At 42.4% G+C, this 19993-nt stretch overlaps 1 protein-coding gene across 8 annotated transcripts in view; it reads left to right on the forward strand.

Annotated features, from left to right (window-relative positions):
- The window catches only part of Dyrk1a (dual-specificity tyrosine-(Y)-phosphorylation regulated kinase 1a), a 125573-nt gene that overhangs the window by 68900 nt on the left and 36680 nt on the right, over nucleotides 1–19993 (forward strand). The window lies entirely within an intron of this gene.

The raw sequence follows: 19993 nt of genomic DNA on the forward strand, positions 1-19993 counted from the left end.
TTTTATCAGGTTTTGAAAAAAGTTTGTGTATCTCCTTTCTTTTCCTGCTCTTTTTTTTTTTTTGAATGTAGGGTCTCATGGCCTGGCCTTGACCTCACCAAGATCCACTCGCCTCTGCCTCCAGAGGCTGGCATTTTCCTTCCTGGTCACTTGCTACATGTAGCATTGGGTTTCTCTGTCAAGTCTCAGAAGGATCACTCCAGTGTCCACTGGGGAGAGAATAATCCTCTAGGAAACGTTCTGTGCCTGGATGCTTCCCGTCAATGACCGGAAAGTATTGCTTGTGGCTTTGGGTAGTTTGCTAGCCTTGTGGATCTCTTTGCTTCTGCTTTCTCAGTCTGATTGCTGTGTATGGTCCTCCATAGTCTCGATCTCTGTGGCATAGGCACCAGTCAAATTGTATTAGTGTCTATCCTGTGACGTCATGTTCACCGACTGCATCTCTTGCCAGACTGTTTCCACAGAAACTTGTGTTCTGAGGTACTGCAGGCTCGTGTGTTGCATGGTAAGTTTAGAGAAGGCATAGTTCACCTTGCAGCCCCTTCTCCAACAGCGTCTCCTGCACTTGTGCTAAGGCGGTCTCAGGTTCTTGTCACTGATGCTCTGTTCTTGGTGTGGCGTGCTCCTCTTCTCCTCTCTTTGCCTTGTCTGAAAGCCATTTGCCAGTCAAAAGTGTTTGAGAAGTTTGCAGTGATACCATCTCACAAATAACCCATCTTGTACCAGCACTTGCTTACAACAGTGATGAAAATTGGGGAGGACTCTTTTGGGCATTTTGTGGTTACAGAGGTCACCAGTGAATTGATATGTACATGAATATACCTGAGGAGACAGGCTGTATGAATGAGATGTTTTAGCAAGGAATAGTATCAGGAAGGCCTAGGAGTTTAGATATGAAGCCAGGGAATTTAATTTGGAGGGCATTTGTAGTTAGGTGAGTTGAGCACACTGAATGGAGAGCCCATCACATTAGACCAGTGAAGTTTTATAATACACCTCTGTGTGATGATTTGTATGTGCTTGACCCAGGGAGTGGCACTGTTGGAAGGTGTGGTCTTGTTGGAGTAGGTGTGGCCTTGTGGGTATGGGCCTTAATACTCATGTCCTAGCTGTCTGGAAGTCAGTATTCTGCTAGCAGCCTTCAGATGAAGATGTAGCACTCTCAGCTTCTCCTGAACCAGGCCTGCCTGGATGCTGCCATGTTGCCGATTTGATGATACTGGACTGTACCTCTGAACCTATAAGCCAGTCCCAATTAAATGTTGTCCTTGTAAGAGTTGCCTTGGTCATGGAGTCTGTTCTCAGCATTAAAACCATAAGACAGAAGTTGGTATCAGGGACCGGGGTATTGCTTTGATAGGCCTGACCATGCTTTTGTTTGGAAGAATGTGAATTTAGGAACTTTGGATTTGGAAAGCCATGGAATGCCTTAAGTAGGACTTAATGGGCCAACCTAGTAGGAATATGGAAGACAGTGGTGCTGAGGGTGATTTGAAATGTGTAGGCCTACTGGCCCAAAAGGTTTCAGTGGAGAACTTAAATATGTGGCCAAGAGACTGCTTTTGTGATGTTTTTGTGAAGAACATGCCTGCTTTTTGCCACTGTCTGAAGAGACTGCCTAAGGCTAAGGTAAAGAGATTTATATTAATTGTATCAAGAAAAGACATCTCAAAAAAGCCCAACAGAGACTTTGTTCTCTGGTTAAGTCTGAGAAGAACATTTTAAACAAACATAGCAAGCTGAGAAAGGAAAAACATAAAATATGTGGTTCGAGTATTAAAGGGATACCGATGGAGCTGAATCCTGTGTTCAAGGATATTAAATTGAATTAAGAAAATAGTGACCTTGTGGCAAGATCCCACCCAGCTAGTTTAGGTTCAGGCAAGGTACAAGTCTTTAATACCAGGAAGCAAAGACAAGCAGATCTCTGAGTTTAAGGCCAACCTAGATCAGAGCAAGTTGTAGGTGAAGAAAAAGTTTAAGTCCAGGCTTGGTGGACCACACCTTTAATCCCAGTGGAAAATAGGCCTGCAGATGAAAAGAACTCAGTTTACGGGGCAAGTTCTAGGACAGCCAAGCTTAGGCAGTGAAGGAGTTGGAAAGCAGAAAGCTGGTGATGATGCAATAGAACAAGGGGGCCATGTTCCAATCCTGCAAGCAGCCTGACTCGGCAGCTTCGGCCATGTGGCTCTGGCTTTTGAGTCCAGAATAGAAGGGACTACTGGAACAATTGATGCTGGTTAGCTGGAGCTAAGATATCAGTGGTGATTAAGAAGAGACCTATATCACTGAGGTGAAATCTTCTGGGAAGTGCGTTCTGAGAACACAGACAGAGAAGCTGTGTTCCAAAGATGGCCAAGGTTGTATCTCCTGCTGCTGTTGGACTTGGTAATATGTAAGAGTCACTCAGGTGGTACTGGTTTTGAAGACATGAGGGGTCATGCAGAGCAGCTGAGGTTGACACCATGAAGAGAGCCTATGAAAGGCTATTGGTGAAGCCTAGTTGCAGCGGAAAACCCCAGCATATTGTAGATGCCAGAACCATGGGATGACCACCAAGAACAGCAGTTGCAGTGGAGTGGATCTACCTGAGCTTAGAGTGATACAGAGTGCAGAGCTGGAGAAGTCACACCAGCCCTTTGGAGGAGCCTAGAAGAGGTCATGTGTGACCCCAGACATTGAAATAAGAAGCTTTATGAAGTTGCCTTGAAGACCCCAAGATGTTGGAGATGTGAGAGTTGTGGGCTGTCTGCTGAGCAAAGCTGCTAACAGAGTGGAACCAGCCCAGGAGAAAGCAGTTTGTTGCAGTCAACCAAGATGAGAAAAGAGTTGGAGATCTGAAGAGCACTGACATCAGCCATGGAGAGGCAGAGTGTGGACTTTGCTGGTTTTCTCCTGTCTTGTTTTGGGGGTTACAGTTAAGGGATTGAATGGGTCTCAGATGAGACCTTGAACTTTGGACTTTTAACATTGTTTATACTACTATAGAGTTTGGGAACTCTAGAAGTTGGACTAAATGTATTTTGCATTATGCTAAGTTTCGGTATGGCCCCCATAGACCCGTATGTTTGAACAAACCTGTGGGGGCTGGGAGTGGAATGTGATGGCTTGTATGTGCTTGGCCTAGGGAGTGGCATTGTTGGAAGGTGTGGTCTTGTTGGAGTAGGTGTGGACTTGTGTGGGTATGGGCTTTAATACTCTTATCCTAGCTGTCTGGGAGTTAGTATTCTGCTAGCAGCCTTCAGATGAAGATGTAGAACTCTCAGCTCCTCCTGCACCATGCCTGCCTGGATGCTGTCATGTTCCCCACTTGATGATACTGGACTGAACCTCTGAACCTGTAAGCCAGTCCCCAATTAAATGTTGTCCATGTAAGAGTTGCCTTGGTCATGGTGTCTGTTCACAGCAGTAAAACCCTAACTAACAGGTACAAGCTTGTTTTGTGGTTTCTGTAGTTTCTTTTGTGACTTCTGGTTTTATTTTAGTGGTGAGTTGAGTTGTTTGCACTCTGGTTTCTGTAGTAGTTGGTCATAGTTGTGCATAAGATCCTGGGAACCTCTTCTTGTTTCCTGGGCAACTTTACAGTTTCTCCTAGGTGGGGGAAGCTTAACACTTCTCCATAGAGGAGCCTGGAAACTCCTTAGAAAGTCTAGACACTGTTAATTTTCATGTCCACGTTAGCATGTCTCTTGTTGTCCTTGTTCAGCTTGTGTTAGGTGGTCATGTTGGTGAGATCTTATGGGTGTAGCTTCTGACATTCCCTCCTTCCCTCCCTCCTATCATAACCCACCAAGTTTAGTTTGTGCTGACTGTATACTTGTAGGTGTGGGGATATCCACTGGAGCATGGTTGACCTACCAGAGTTTGTTAAAGAAGATTAACCCTTCCTCTTCCCTAGGGGATTAACTATCAGTAGCTCCTTGTTTAGGGATGAGAACTCAGGAACCCTCCCTCCTCCAGTTAGAATGTTGACCAGTTTGCTCTTGTGTAGACAGCCACAGCTGCTGTGAGTCTAACAGTCCTGTCATGAAAAAGACATTGTTTGCTCTGGTCATTCTCAACCTCTGGTTCATGTCTTTCTGCCATCTCTTCCATAGTGATCCCTTAGCCTTGGGTACTAGTGGTCATATCTGTATTCCATTTGTAGCTGAGCACTCTATGCAGTTGTTTTTGTTTTTGTTTTTTTCCTTTCTTTCTCTGAGATGGGGTTTCTCTGTGTAGCCCTGGCTGTCTTGGAACTCACTCTGTAGACCAGGCTGGCCTTGAACTCAGAAATCTGCCTGCCTCTGCCTTCCAAGTGCTGGGATTAAAGGCATGCCCCACCACCGCCCAGCACAGTTTATTTTTAATGTGTCTGGTATTTTTCCTCTCAGGACAGATAGATCATTGCCTGAAGCAACAGTTCCATCCTCAAGTGTTGATTGATTGATTGATTGACTGACTGACTGAAGTTGGAGAGGAAGAGTTAATAGCAGATAAATACAAATAGAAATCTATGGTGTTTTGTATTGCATAAAAATACATAGGATGGGAGAGAGCTCCATCGCCTTACAAATATGAGAGAACTAAATTCTGTTCTCAAATCCATGTTTTTTGTTTTGTTTTGTTTTGTTTTAAAGCTGAGCTGGTTTGGTGGTTCATACAGGGAGGCAAATACTGAAGAGGCTGTGACAGGAGGGGCATGAGTTTGAGGACAGCCTGGCTACCTGTGACAAGGTGTATAGTATACACTTGTAAACTGGAGAAGCAGAGATCAATGGATCCTTCAATGGATCCTTGGGGCTCACTGCCCAGCCAGTTTAGCTATTAGAAAGCCCCAGGTCAGTGAGACTCTGCCTAAAAACAAATACCAAGCAAACAATAATAATAGCAACAAAATCACCAGGGTGGGCTGCACCTGAGGAACACTATTTGAGGCTGTCCTTTGGCCTCCACAGGAGTATGCACTCACCTCCAACCCCTTGTCACATTGTTCTCTGTCACCCAGGAGCTCTCAAACATAAAAATGCAGAGCAAAAGTGATGCTCTTTTAAGTCTGTATTGGTAGATACAAGGTGTGTATATACAGACACATACTTACTAACACACATGGATTTAAAAAAAGAAAAAAAAGAAAAAAAGAAAAAGAAAAGAAAAGGAAAGAAATTCAGAATTCCAAGATTTCAGATCTAGCTTCTGCTGATTTTTTGTAAAAAGTTTTATTGGTGATACAGCTGTGCTCATTGGGTTTTACAGCAGTTTCTGGGTGTCTTAGTCAGGGTTTCTATTCCTGCACAAAAATCATGACCAGGAAGCACTTGGGGAGGAAAGGGTTTATTCAGCTTACACTTTCATATTGCTGTTTATCACCAAGGAAGTCAGGACTGGAACTCAAGCAGGTCAGGAAGCCGCAGCTGATGCAGAGGCCATGGAGGGATGTTCTTTACTGACTTGCTCAGCCTGCTCTCTTATAGAACCCAAGACTGCCAGCCCAGAGATGGTCCCACCCACAAGGGGCCCTTCCCCCTTGATCACTAATTGAGAAAAATGCTTTATAGTTGGATCTCATGGAGGCATTTCCTCAATTGAAGCTCCTTTCTCTGTGATAACTCCAGCTGTGTCAAGTTGACACAAAACTAGCCAGTACACCGGGCAACAATGGCAGGAGTGGGTGATTGCAAGTAGAGGCTGTATCACTCGGCCTGGCAGGTGATCAAGCCCAGGTGTTTCATCCTAAAGCACAGGAGCAACACTCAGAGACTCAGCATATGTGTGTGTGTGTGTGTGCGTGCGTGCGTGCGCGCGTGCGTGCGTGCGTGCGTGTGTGTGTGTGTGTGTGTGTGTGTGTATGTACTAATAGCAGTTAAACTCAGAAACTCAGCATGTGTACATGTGTGCAGATGTGTACATGTGTATGTATTAGCAGCTAAACTCAGAGACTCAGCACATGTGTATATGTATATGTACTAATAGCAATTAAACTCAGACACTCAGCATATATGTACATGTGTATGTACTAATAGCAGTTAAAGGAGGAGGGAGTGGGAGGACACAGGAAGAGTTAGAGGGGGGAAGGATTGAAATTATGTAAACAAAGTACTCATGAATGAAAGTGTCAAAAAACAATTAAAATTTTAAAAATTGTTAATTTCTGTCTGAGGCTTTGCCAACCAATTTTACAAAAGGCATGATCCAGGTTTAGAGCTAGAAAATTAAGCTTAGTCTTAGGAGCCACAGGAAGTGATGTGCTTAGACCTGAACTTCAGTGGACAACTCCCATCTCTTGGTACAGCATCATGATGTGATGTGGCCATAACCAGCTTTGACTCTGAACTGACAAATCTACTTTTCCCCTAAGTGTTTCTAGATATGAATTTATGAATTAATAGAAGTATTTGTAAACTAGACAAAATTGCTCTTCAAGCCCCCTGCTTCAAGGAAGTCGAGATAGGGATTTTCCTCTGAGTTTTACCTTCTAGATTGGACTTTTAACAATAATTCTATTTAATAATTTAGAAACATGCTTCATTTTAGGCCATATTCCTTCACATTTTAACCCTTCAATTACTTGGGTTCCCAGAAACACAGTGAGGATTATTGGTTATGTTACTGTAAATAATTTAGGCAGGATTAAGAGAATCTCCTGTCAGCTAAAAAAAGTTGATGCTCTGAATTTTTTATGTTATGCAAAATGTTACCTTGTCTGTCCGTCCATCCATCTCCCTAGCGTTAGTATCTTGCTGTCTTGTACACCAGGCTGGCTTGGAAATCACTCTGTAACCAAGAATGACATGACACTGATGATCCTGCCTCACCCTCCAGAGTGCTGTCACTCCACACGTGTGTCGCTGTTGTTTATTGTTGTTTTAAGTTAAACAGTACCTTCACAGGAATTCTTGTCATAGACTCCCGAGAGACCTTGGGAAAATGTGAATGTCTGACACTACATAGCTGTGGGTGTCTGGCGTGTTTCAGAAGCGTGCCCCCCCCCCCCAATCTTTGGGATAAATACGCATCTTTATAACCTGACCTTGCTATTGTAATGAAAATGGAAAGATTTAAAACAAGTAATGGAGGCATGCCCTAGTCTTCTGATGCAAATCATAACTTACTGTGGTTAACCCCAGTAGGCTTCCTTGAATTCAAATATTGAATGAGGCAGGCGTATGTACAGTAAATTGAGATTATGCAGCTTGACTTGAAGATGCACTCCAGCTTTGTTCTTGCCTGCTTCCCCACTGTGTGTTTGTGTACTTCTTCAGGAAACAAGCTACCATCTCAGCTCCAGAAGCATGTTTCTTGAGGACTTAGGATCAGTCTAGGTTCTTACCTGCTGTGCCCTTGACTGGTGTCTTCAAGAAACACAGACTGACATCTCTGGGAAGTGTATTGAGATTGGTATTTCTGTGTTCTCGGTGTTAGCCAACTGGTATAATCCATGTGCCGTTCCATTGGCTGTTAAATAACTCAGTTTTACAGTTACAGAGCAAAATGTGGACATCTTGTAGCAAAAAAAGTACCTGCAGGTGATACTGGGCTTTGGAAGCCAGTCATTGAATGTGAAAAGAGTGCAGAGTAACCCAAAGCAAGGTTTTATAAGCAGGTCCTGGTCTGCCACTCTGTAATTGTATGGTATTCTATTGGCTGGATTTTGTCATATGGCCAAGCTGGGAATGTAGTCTTATTGCAACAGTCAAGAAAAATAAGTACTATTGTCTATCCTGGTATCTTGATGGATATCATCACCACAGATGTCTTAATTAAGGTGTCTATTGTGATAAAATTCTATAACCAACACAGTTTGGGAAGGAAGGCTTATTTCATCTTAAAACTTGTAGTTTATCACTTAGAGAAGTCAGGGCAAGAACTGACGCGTAGGCCATGGAGGAGTGCTTACTTATGGGCTTGCTTTGCCTGCTTTCTTACAGTACCCATGACTGCCAGCCTAGGGGTGGCTCTGCTCACGGTGAGCTGAGCCTCCTACTCAGTCATCAATCAAGAAAATGCCCACAGGCCAACCGAGTGGGGCCATTTTTTCAGTTGATCTTTCCTTTTCCAAAATGACACGGGCTTGTGTCAAGTTGACATTAGCTCTTCTCTGATTAGCTTTTATTTCATGCTTTCTTTCTTTCTTTCTTTCTTTCTTTCTTTCTTTCTTTCTTTCTTTCTTTCTTTCTTTCTTTCTTTCTTTCTAATGTAGTTCCTAAAACTCCTTCCCTAATACTATATTTAACCTTTGAGGAGTGGTTTCCAATTACTCAATTTATATATGATATAGTCCTGTCTCAGGGATACAACAGAAACTCAGCCCCTGAGCCAGAAATGAGTTTAAGGGCAAGTTACAAATCAGGCCACAGAGCAGATTGGAGCTCTGGAGACTGTGAAGAGGCTGTAAGTGCCTGACGTGGATTGGCTCTGCAGCGCCTCCTGTAAAGCCTTGTTTTCAGGGAGGAACAAATGGGAAGACGCAGGAACTAAAAGAGAGGTATAGTGAGAAGGGCATGCCCATGATGCCCTTGCAGAAGCTTCCGGAACCCACTTCCTTCCCTTTCTCTTCCTTTTCTTGCTGTGTTAGGCACAGCTGTGATCTGTCTGCCATGTGCTCCCACCGTGAAACACCACCACAGGTCCTAAGAACTGAGGCTAAAATGTTCAGAAACCTTTAAGACTGTCAATCAATAAAGAAACTCTTTTCAGGTTCAAAGTGTTAGGCAATAGAAAAGACTGGGTCAAGCCACGGGACAGGCAGCTTAGGATGCCACATCTGGCTCTGTCTCCGTACTCCTTGTAACTCTGGCTTTGGTAATGAACAAACGGTAAACAGTCTGGTGTTTCTGGTAAGAATTTAGAGGTTTGGATAGATATTCCTCTAACACGCACACACAGATAAAATACTTGAGTTGGTATGAGAAAATTCAGGACCATCTGTCACTCAATGAAGAAGTAAGTGCCCTGTGTGGCATGCTTAGCTGATAAATCCTGTTCCTCTATTGTAGGCATGGCTTTCCTTCCCTCCTTCCCACCTTTTGGCTCTACAAGAAGGGTGTCCAGATTCCAAATAGCCCCATATGATAGCATCTGTATGCGAGTGTTTTCTATAGGCCAAGTATGCTGGGCTATAAGATGGGGACTGCTCTAGTCTGCATTTGCCGTTGACCTTTTTATATACGTTTGCAAGGTTCTCTACATCACAGCTTTCCCTTTACAGTGATGTCAGCACATCTACTCATTCAGGGACTGTCCCTAAGAGTGGGTATGACAGTCCTTGCATAGGAATCTATGTGAGCAGAGAAGTTGTGCAATGTTTTTGGTGTGCAGTGTTTATATCACTAGCCTAGGGAAGTGTAGGATTCCCCCAAGGAGTGCCCTATTCAGCCCAAGTCTGCACATCATGGGCAGGGAGCCACAGTTGCTCTTTCTTTCACTCATTAGCTCATTGTCACCTTTAAGGCCTTGCTCTTTTGTAGTTCCAAAATGCAGAGACAAATAACTGTTATCATCCTTCCTTCAAGGGTTCTGATTCTATTTCAAGAGCATAATGATGACTTTAGTACGCTTGCTCTGGGAGCTGAGAACAGTGTCCTAAGGGAAGGATGGTACTGAGTTATTTAGTAAGGTTCTAGGAGAAGTTTTCTTAGGATAACATCTAATTCGGGTCTCAATTTTTTTTTTTTTTAAAGACAGGGTTTCTCTGTGTAGCCCTGGCTGTCCTGGAGCTCACTCTGTAGATCAGGCTGGCCTTGAACTCAGACATCCGCCTGCCTCCACCTCCCAGGTGCTGGGATTAAAGGCTTGCACCACCACTCCCTGGCTCAAATTTTGAGTTCAAAATTTTTGGAGTAGAAAAGGGAGCAGGCTGCATATTCAAGACGTGTCCTGCCAGACGCTGTTGCAGAGCAGCAAGAAGGTCAGTGTGGTTGAGACAGAAGTGCTGGGAGATAGAACAGAGAGGAATGGTGGGAAGTGGGGTGGGAGAGGCGTGAGCACTTAGCCTGCAGGCTCTGGGGGCTCCAGGTGGTGAGATTTTGAGACTTCTGAGAACATCAATTTTGATAGCAATCCTGAGAAGCAACTGGGGGCATGGAGCCTGGGTAGAAGCAGTTTGGACCCCACTGTTCCAGATAAGGTTTTGACAGAGATGATAGAAGTAAGCTGGATGAGGAATGAGAGAGAGAGAGAGAGAGAGAGAGAGAGAGAGAGAGAGAGAGAGAGAGAGAGAGAAGAGAGACTGTGTGTGTGTGTGTGTGTGTGTGTGTGTGTGTGTGTGTGTGTTGGGTAGAAGGAAAAGACTGAAAAAGACCCCTCACTTGGATGGTGGATGGAGGCCATTTATAGAACTGGGTCAAACTTGGCTTTCCTGCTTGCTTTTGAGTCCCTGAAGACTCAGTTAAATATAGTATGCCATGCCTTGCAGCTCAGGCTGGAGTTTGCTTTGGAAGCTCTGCTGTAGCCCCAGACAGCCCCTACCAATGCACTGAGTTGTACTAAAGGAAGACCTGTTTGTCTTTAGTGTAGATTGTGGAGAAGACAAGAGAAGGGAAATGCTAGCACTCGTTCTCGCTACTGTACCTGTCTGGTTTCTTGTGAACAGCCAGCCCTTGGGATCTGATAACTTTGATTTGCACACCTCCCACTCACACAGAGGGACATGCAGACTTTCTGGAGGCCCAGGCTTTGCTCACCACCTTCACAGTTATACCACTAATGATAGACCTTTGCCTACAACAACAGTGTCCACGTAGCAAGCAATCGCATTTTAAAATTAATAATAAATTAAAATTAATTTTAATAATAATTATATAGTTTACCCAGTATATTTAAAATATATTATTTTAATATCTAATCAACTTTAAGATGTTAAGGAGTAATGAAGTTAAAGAAGTTAATGAAGTTTTACATTTATAACTTATCTTGGTCTGAATAGCCACACAGACTGTGAGCTATTGGGCAGTGCTGAGTGTCTGGCTCAGGGCTTAGTGAATGAACTGTTCAGTAGAGTTTGCTACAAAGATTCCATGTCATTCCGGGATGTTTGCTTTCATTGTGAAGCAGTTGAATGTTTTGCTGTACTTAAGTAGTAGTTATATGTTCCTGGGAGCTCCCAGGATCCAGTACTGACTGCGAGAGGAAGTCCTGGGGGGTTGTGCAGGAACGACACAGGGTCTGCAGTTGCTGCCTTCCTTCTGATGAGGACATACATGCTTCAGTTACATTGTAAGAGAATCCACAGTCCAGGCTGTTGGCATAAACACATTGTTTTTGTTGTCATTGGGTTTTGTTGTTGATTTTTCAAGACAGGGTTTCTCTGTGTAATCCACCCTGGCTGTCCTTGAACTCACTCTGTAAACCTAGGCTGGCCTCCAACTCAGATCCACCTGCCTCTGCTGTTCAGCCAACAAATCGTAACTACTCCTTGAGAACATTTTATATATGTACAGTATTTAAATAGTTGAGGATTTAATTTTTGAAGGTTTTAAAATTGAGTAAGGGGCAGAATTCTTAGTGGTTAGAGTAGCTGCAAAGCCCTGGGTACAAATCCCAGAGCTCCTCCTGAAAGGCAAGACTGTTCACGAGAAAAACTACCTTTTAACCTGGGAAGTAGAAAAGTTGGGTTTGGTGTGTGCCAGAATTTTTATATTAGTTATCATTCAGCTGGAAAGAAAGATTTTATGTATTAAAGATTAATTTACTGAATCTGAATTTTAGAATTTACTATATTTGATACTATATAACATGCATTTGAATAAAAGTGAGATAATCTTTCAAAAATTATCCCTTAGTCTTTGCACACTTCAGTAATTATGTCTTGTGTGGTTCCTCATATACTTGATATAAATTGCTGTGAATCAGTTTGACTAACAATTTCTCTTTAAGAATAACACAGGCCCACAATATCCCAATATCCTCTTCCTCCTCCTCTTCTTCCTCTTCCTCTCCCTCCTTCCTCCTCTTTCCCTTTCAAGATCTGGGATTAGAGGAGCATGCTGCCAAGCCTACTCATGATCACTTATTTGATCATAAGCTTCCAGTGGATCAAATGGATTTGTAGAAAAGTGATACAAAGACTTCACAAATCTTTGAGATTAGTGAGTTCATATTTCCAGGTGCTACTGTAAATGAAACTCAAGACCAATATTGGAAGCTTTGTTGTAATAAGTGGGAATTGTGAGGGCCATAGAGTTAATTGAAAACATCGGGTTTGTTTGTTTGTTTGTCTGTCTGTCTGTTTTGTAGCTGGCAACTGAATTCAGGCCCTCTGCAACACCAGTGCATGTCCTAGCTTCTGAGTCCTCTGACTGTCTCCCTTATTGTGGTACTGAAATCTTCTTGGTGTTTTGTTTTAACAGTTTTAACTGTCTTAGACTAGAAAATGTGGAAACTGCTATGCATATCAGAAAGTGGTCTTTGAATTTCGGGTCAGGATACATCTTGGGAAACACCATTACGTAGTGGAGTTGTTTTCTGACTTGTGCTAATCACCATTGTTTTCTAGGTAGTCTGGGCTCAGAGGTGTGTCCTGTTGATGCACTCAGGCTGTCAAGTGGACTTGATCGACTTTCATGCATCTCCCCTTTTCTGCACTACTAGCCTTACACTTATTTGCAGTCTCACGCTTCGGTTGTTGAATTAAAACACAAATTCTCTCTGTTTTCTTACCAAACCCTTTAAGCTCATCGTTTCTGTTATTTTAGTCAGAAACAGGGATGTTTAGATGCTGTTAACTTATTAGCCCATTTCTCAGATGGGAAAAGGTGGCGAGGATCTAGCTGACTTACCCAGTGTTACCCAGTTGCTAACTAATAAGTTGGCACATTGACTCCAGACACCTGAGCGTTGGGATGCTTGTGTGCATCTTCCTGTGCGTGGTCTCTCGCCCGCTTTAACAATCCTCGCTCCGTACTCTTTGCCCCCAATCCTTTTCCCGGCATGCCCTGTATTGTAGACTGAACTTCAGGATCTCATGTGTATGTTACGTCCAGCTCCACCACTAAGCTATACCCAAGCCACCTTGCATCTCCAGCCCGGAACTGTTCTGTGTTTAAGATGCTGCTTAAAAGAAAGGCAGCTGCAGGTGCAGCCTGAGGCTGGCTGGGAAGCACTTTGGAGTTCTGTGTTCTTCACAGGACAGTGAGCTGATCAGAAGATTCAGGACTATTAAATAAGGCCTTTTATCTTTATTTTTTAAATGTGCTTTCTGAAACGTGTGAATGCTGTCTTGCTTGAATGCTTTTTTAAATCTCTCTCCTATGGCCACAGCTACCCACATAGGTTTTGTCTAGAGCAGATGCTCTGTTGACAGTCTGTCTGTCTGTCTCCTTCCTCTACCGTGACTCAGTAACTCCTCCATTTCTTTGCAGATCCAGCAGCCCTCTTCTCTTTGGAGGAATCTGTAGGATTTCTCAAGAACTTTCCCAGCAGTATTTTTAAGGCATGGTAGAGACTGAGGGCTCTGTAAATAGTCTTGCTCTGCCTCCCTAGGAGGTGCTGCCAAGGGACTTGCTTCTTAGTTCTCACCTAGAGATGGAGCTGCAGCTGAGCCTTCACAGGACTGCTCTGGTTCTGTGGCTCATGACACAGTTTGGCAAAAGTTAGAGTTTAGTAAGTGCTTTTACATTTTATTCTTTGCTTTAATTCTTGATAGCTGTGCACAGAGCTGTGGTAAAGTGTCATAGAAACCCATGTTTTCCGTTCTTTTGTTATCAAGAGTAATCTTAGTATGTAGAAATGTGCCTCTTGAGAGGGAAAGGACACTTGGTTGTTACAGACTTAACTTAGATCAAGCAGTTCCACTTGCTTCCCCTCTCGTGTGGTTTTCAGTGGTGTCCAGTTAAGAGCGGGGAGACCATGTTAGTGACTTTACTTGTATCTGTATTTAGGATAGTATGCAGCCTTTGGACAGCAGTAGTTTCTAGATTAATTGCACGCAGCGTTAACTGCTTTTGTGTAATGAATGTGAAGAGGGTGACATTTATTACACAGATAGACTTTTAGTGAGTGGCTTTTATTCTGAAAATAGTAAAAGCATTATTGTGCAATTAATTTGGTTGGTTATGTTTATTATTTATTTATTTATTTAGATGGGTCTCACTGTGTATATCCCTGGCTGGCCTCAGACTCTGTAGACCAGGCTTGCCTCAGACTAAAAGAGACCCACTTGCCTCTACCTCCCAAGTGCTGGGATTAGAGGAGCCTGCCGTCAAGTCCACTCATGATTAACTTTTAAATTATCTTTGTTCAGAGAAATAACCTTGTCTTTTGAATGGTTTGTGATAGAAATTCTGTAAATGCACAGGTTTTAATTTGAATCGTTATCCCAAATGATTGCCTCATTGGATAATTTTAAGTGTTAAGCTATAATTCAATAAAGACACAAATACTCAACTGGCTTAAAATACATTGTTTATTTAACACCTGTTTAGTTAGAACTAAACAAGAGTTAAAAGTATGCACATAGCTCCATTTGTCCTTGGGATGAAGAAGGAGGCATTGTTCCCCCCTTCCCCTCTCCTCCCCTCCCCTCCCCTCTCCTCCCCTTCTTTTCTAGAAATGAGCATGCTGTTTGCCACCAAAAGATGGTGAGCACTTAGTTAGGAAGTAAGGAAACTTGAAAAAAAGTATTCATACATTTCTTGGAAGCCTAAGGCTTACTTCGTTAAGACAATAAGCATCATAAAGCCACTGCTACAGGGGCTGGTGAGATGGCTCAGTAAGTAAGGTCCTGAGTTCAAATCCCAGCAACCACATGGTGGCTCACAACCATCTGTAATGAGATCTCATGCCCTCTTCTGGTGTGTCTGAAGACAGCTACGGTGTACTTTACATATAATAAATACATTAATTAATTAATTAATTAATAAAAAAACCCACTGGTACACAGTGTAACTATTTTTCTTTTATTACATTTACCTCAAATTTAAAACATGATTATATAAGTGGACATTATTCCAATTGGCTGGCTTTGTTTTTTTTGTTTTTGTTTTTTGAAATGGGAACTATTTCTAGTATTGTTTTCCTAAACTCTGAGGCCTGTCAGTCAGTCCCACTTGTTACCATGGAAAGGAGCCTCCCTTTCATGCTGTTGTCTTCAGGCCGGGGACATGCAGGGGCCTCTGTGGCTGTCATTCCCGAGCTACCGTGCAGACAGAATGGAGAGGTGCTGCTTGCTGAGCTGCACAGCAGAGCTGCATTGGTTCTGGTCAGGCCTCTCAGAGAGGCTGGGGAATTCTGTTTGGTAGGTTGTTTTGTTTTTCCTCAGACAGTTTCTATGTATCTTTGTCTATCTTGGAACTCATTCTTTAGACCAAGTTGGCCTCACACTCATAGATCCACCTGCCTCTGCTAGGACTGAGCGTGTGCACCACCACCTGACAAAGTCTGTCTATCAGCCTTAATCTGTTTACCTATCTATCTACTTGACTACCTCTCTCTCCCTGCCTGCCTGCCTGTCTATCTATTCATCCCTATCTGTCTGTCTGTCTGTCTGTCTGTCTATCTATCTATCTATCTATCTATCTATCTGTCGGCAGTGATGGAACTCCTTCAAAGCTTACCCAGAGACATGGCGTTTCTTGGTCTGCCTGTCTTTGATTCCCATATCTCCTGCCCTTTTCATTCCTAGTGGGTGCAGACTTTTACATGGTTTTATTTCTCAGATGTTTTTAGAAGTATAGCTATCATCAGAAAACATTTTCATTTCTCCACTTGGAGTATTCAGTGCTATCAACATCTATAAAATGTCTGCTGGGAGCTGGAGAGATGGCTCAGTGGTTAAGAGCACAGATTGCTCTCCCAGAGGTCCTGGTAGCTCACAACCATCTGTACTGGGATCTGATGCCTGCTTCCGGAGGAGTGTCCAAACAAGTGAATAAATCTTAAAAATAAATAAATAAATAAAAAGACTGCTGCTATTACCTGCCTTATATTTTTGCTATTTAAAAATACTTTTAGCATGTTATAGAAAACACAGGTTTGCACATGTGAGTTCTGACAGTACAGTAATTAAAAATTAAGTTCTTGGGGCTGGCGAGATGGCTCAGTGGTTAAGAGCACCGACTGCTCTTCCGAAGGTCCTGGGTTCAAATCCCAGCAACCACATGGTGGCTCACAACCATCTGTAATAAGATCTGATGCCCTTTTCTGGTGTGTCTGAAGACAGCTACAGTGTACTTACATATAACAATAAATAAATCTTTTTTTAAAAAATTAAGTTCTTGGCTTCCAATCTCAGCAGTAAGGACCTAGTTTCCCCTTTTCAGGAGGTAAAATTCCTTTAGTCATGAGGCTAAATAAATTTTTCTGTTGTTTAGCTTTTAGTATCCTACAGTGTCTCAGAATTAAGTACAAGTGAAATAAGCAGTAAATTAAATGCAGACATTTGCATGCTGGCCTCAGAGTATCAAGACTGTCGTCTGCCTCCCGTCTTTGCAGCTGTCGTCTCAGCTGCTCTGGGGCTCAGCACACGCACTGCTCAGCTGTACTCTGGGGTCTGCTCCTGGCTCATCCCTGGGCCATGACCGCTGTGCACTTTATATAGATGGAATGAGCTCTATAGAATGTTATTTTTGCTCACACAGTTGTCTTTTAGAAGTATTTTTCTGGCGTACTTAATATTTCCATGTGGATCTTAGTTTCTGTCTAGTCATTTTCCTTCTATGAACCTCCCTAAACATTTTTAGTGTATGTTTGATGTTGACAAATTGTTTTGTTTACTGGAAAACTATTTTGCTGTCATTGTTATGAGGATATTTTCACTGAATTATAAATGTGTTGGCTGCAGGTCTCTTTCTTTGGTTGCCTTGATCGTTTCCTTTCTCTTGACGGGGCGTGGTTTTCCATAAGTCAGTGGTTTAGGAACATCTCTGGCTACTTTAATGGTTTGTTTTCTTCATAATTTATTTCAACAGTTTGGTTCCATGTTCTTTGTATTTGCTTTTCCCATTAATTTTCTTTTTTACTTCTTCATTTGATAAGTTTCTGTTACCATCATCATCATCCTTTTCTTCATTGGTCTTCCCTAGTGTCTGATCAATATCAGATGACTAAATTCTTCATTTCTAGAGTTTCCATGTGGTCCTTTCATAGGTCCCATGACTCAAGGAAGATACACTGTTTACAGTAGCAGTTTGTGTGTATTGTTTTTATCATTTCTTGTTAATAGATGCTTATGCCTCTTACAGTTTCCTGTGTTTTTTGGCCTGGTAGATTTGATTAATGTGACAGTGTATATGTTGGGCTGTTGAGCATCTAGATTTTGCAGTCCTTGTTGAGTAAGATTTGTGTCTTCATCCTTTTAGATTTGTTTTCTGTGTTAAGAAGGTCAAGCCTTTATTTTATGATCGAACCAGGTGAAGCCTAAACCTACAAAACATGGTGGTCTGGCTTCTGTTGGCTATCTGTGGTTGTTTATCTCGGTTAATTCACTCTAGGTGAGACACAGTGTCAAGCTGGTCTGTGAGATTCTTCTGATATTGTTTAGCTCACAGCTCTTACAGACTTTTGTTGCCTAGCTGTACGCCATTCTCCATTGTTGTGTAGCTTGGCTAAGATGAGAGTCTAGGATGATGACCCATAGTCATCGTCTTGAGTTCTTGATTGTGCTGCACAGCTCAACAGTGCTGCCATATTTTATTTGCATCTGACACTGCTCTCTCTGTAGGTTCCTGCAGATAGGACAGAGTGACTGTGAGACTCAAGATCAGTTCTTTTCTTTCAATGATCAGAGACTTTTCCAACACATCTGAAAACCAATTAGGTGTGTGTTGGCTGGTTCTGTTGTCATTCATGATGAATGAGTTCTCTGGTAACAGGGATCTGAAAGTGGTCAGAAATTGGAGTCTGAGGTGTAGGCTTTCGTTACATCCCACGGTTACTGAGGACTTGGTCTTTGGTTCATGAGTGTCTCATACTAATAATCACAGGCTTTGCAATGGTCTCATAAGTGATTTTGTCGTTTCTGTGCACAGCTGCATGTCCATGTGTGTATGGATGTGAATCATATACAACATGCATTGGCCATTGTAAGTCAGTTCATATGTCTTTAAGATTGCTTTTGTTAAATAATCCTTGTTACTAGATTCAGCAAAGCCGCAGTCGCTGTATAGTGTAATCTTAATATAGATTTCCCTAACACCAGCAGCTGCAGAGCTAACTAGACCTTGAGCTGTACTGGCCTGGAGAGCAGAGCAGGAGCTGACGCGACGGTCTGACAGCCTCTCTCCTAGAAGCCTGCTCCTTACTCTGACTCTTGAGCTGCATTTGTAGCGTAACTAACTCCTTCACCCTTACCCTTCTTCTCTCCCTCCCCTTCTCAGCTACTTCTTTGTAGATCCAGTTTGTGGTAGACTCAGTCATTGAAAAACTGCTTAGTAAATGCAAGACATGTACCACACAGCATGTTTGATGGAAAACTAACCAGTAGACTCGCCCTGGACTTACAGTCACCACCCACTTACTCCCAGACCTTCATTTCTAGCCATTGAAAGCACAGCTGGCTGCTCTGACATGTTTCCTACTTAACATTTTGTTAGCATTAATTTTGTAGGATATTCCATGCAAACTTGGCTGTTCCTGGTGTTTATTAAGCATTTTGTGTTACACCTTAGCTTCAGAGATTCCATATTTGTGTGCTCTAATTTGGGTTAATTTGAATTACGTTCATTTATTTGTTCTGTAGTATTGTTCTCAGGTTAGCTATACATAGTCTAATCTAATGTAGAACAATGCAGTCACTAGTCTTCTATCTGCACATTAGTAGTAGAGACCTTCAGGGTCACTGAGTATGGTGTGCATCAGACACTGATTAGGCATGTCAGTGTCTGAGGCAGGTGTCTGCTTGTTCCCTTTACACTCACTCAGGTCTTTTCCAGGCTCTGTGCTTGGGTCTGTTTGTGGGTCTGCCTTGGTGAGTCAGACCACATTCAGCCCCACAGTCTGCCAATGGACTGTTGTACACAGCCAGTGTTGCTTTTCATGAGGGACCTGCTCCGTAGCCACCGGAGCTCTGCCTTGAACACATCGACTGACACTTAGTTTTCAAGCTGTTAATTTGACAATAAAAGCTTAATGGAGTTTTGAAAGTTAAAACTTGCTTTTGTGGTAAAAATCAATTAACAATTCAGAAGGATTTGAAAGGTTCTCAAATAGGATCTTATATATGTTCTTCACTTGCTTTTGTGGTAAAAATCAATTAACAATTCAGAAAGATTTGAAAGGTTCAAATAGGATCTTATATATGTTCTTCAGTAATTTAAAATGAACTTTGAATAACAATGTGAAGAATTAAATATTACAACTTTATCAGGTAACGATATCATTTGATATGCTAATATATTGTTGTTATTAGACTAAAATAGTATAGTTACTTGTTCGTTTAATGGGATGAGGATCACTTGTTATGATAAGTATTGAGTTGAATCATACAAAATTGAGCCCAAAGGAAGCTAAATACCAACAATTTTCTATGGTTCAACCTAGTTTTTCATTATCATATTGTGTCCGCTAAAAGATGAGCAGTGTTCACTTTAACTTGACATCTGAGTGTAAATGGATGGTACAGACGTTAGGGAGAACACACATGGTGATTGGCTCGTTCAGTCGGGTTGAGAGAAGTGTCTGTACCCGCTTGTCTGGGATTCTTACAGCAAGAAAGGAATAGTGAATGGATGCCTTAAATAGTTCTTGTGAATGTTGGATATTCATTTTAGAGGAGACACAAGTATCTGAGGGCTAGAATTCATTGCCCTGGGTTTCATGTCTGCCTTTTCTAATTACAAATTTGGCTGGAGATAAGGTTGTTTTGTTTTGTTTTGTTTTTAAGGAAGTATAACCTTTCGGTTAGTCAGCGGACTCCAGTGTTCATTTTCCTTTTCTGCTGTGGAAATTAGAATCATGGTTTCTAGCTTACCTGAGCAGTGAATGCTGACTGTTCTGTTCCCTGTTCTCTCCTTCCCTCCTTCCCTCCCTCCCTTCCCAAATTGCCAGACCTGAGTTTTGTTGGGGCAATATTGGAAGAGTG

The sequence above is a fragment of the Mus musculus genome, chromosome 16, assembly GCF_000001635.26.
Source record: "Mus musculus strain C57BL/6J chromosome 16, GRCm38.p6 C57BL/6J".
NCBI classification, from domain to species: Eukaryota; Metazoa; Chordata; class Mammalia; order Rodentia; family Muridae; genus Mus; species Mus musculus.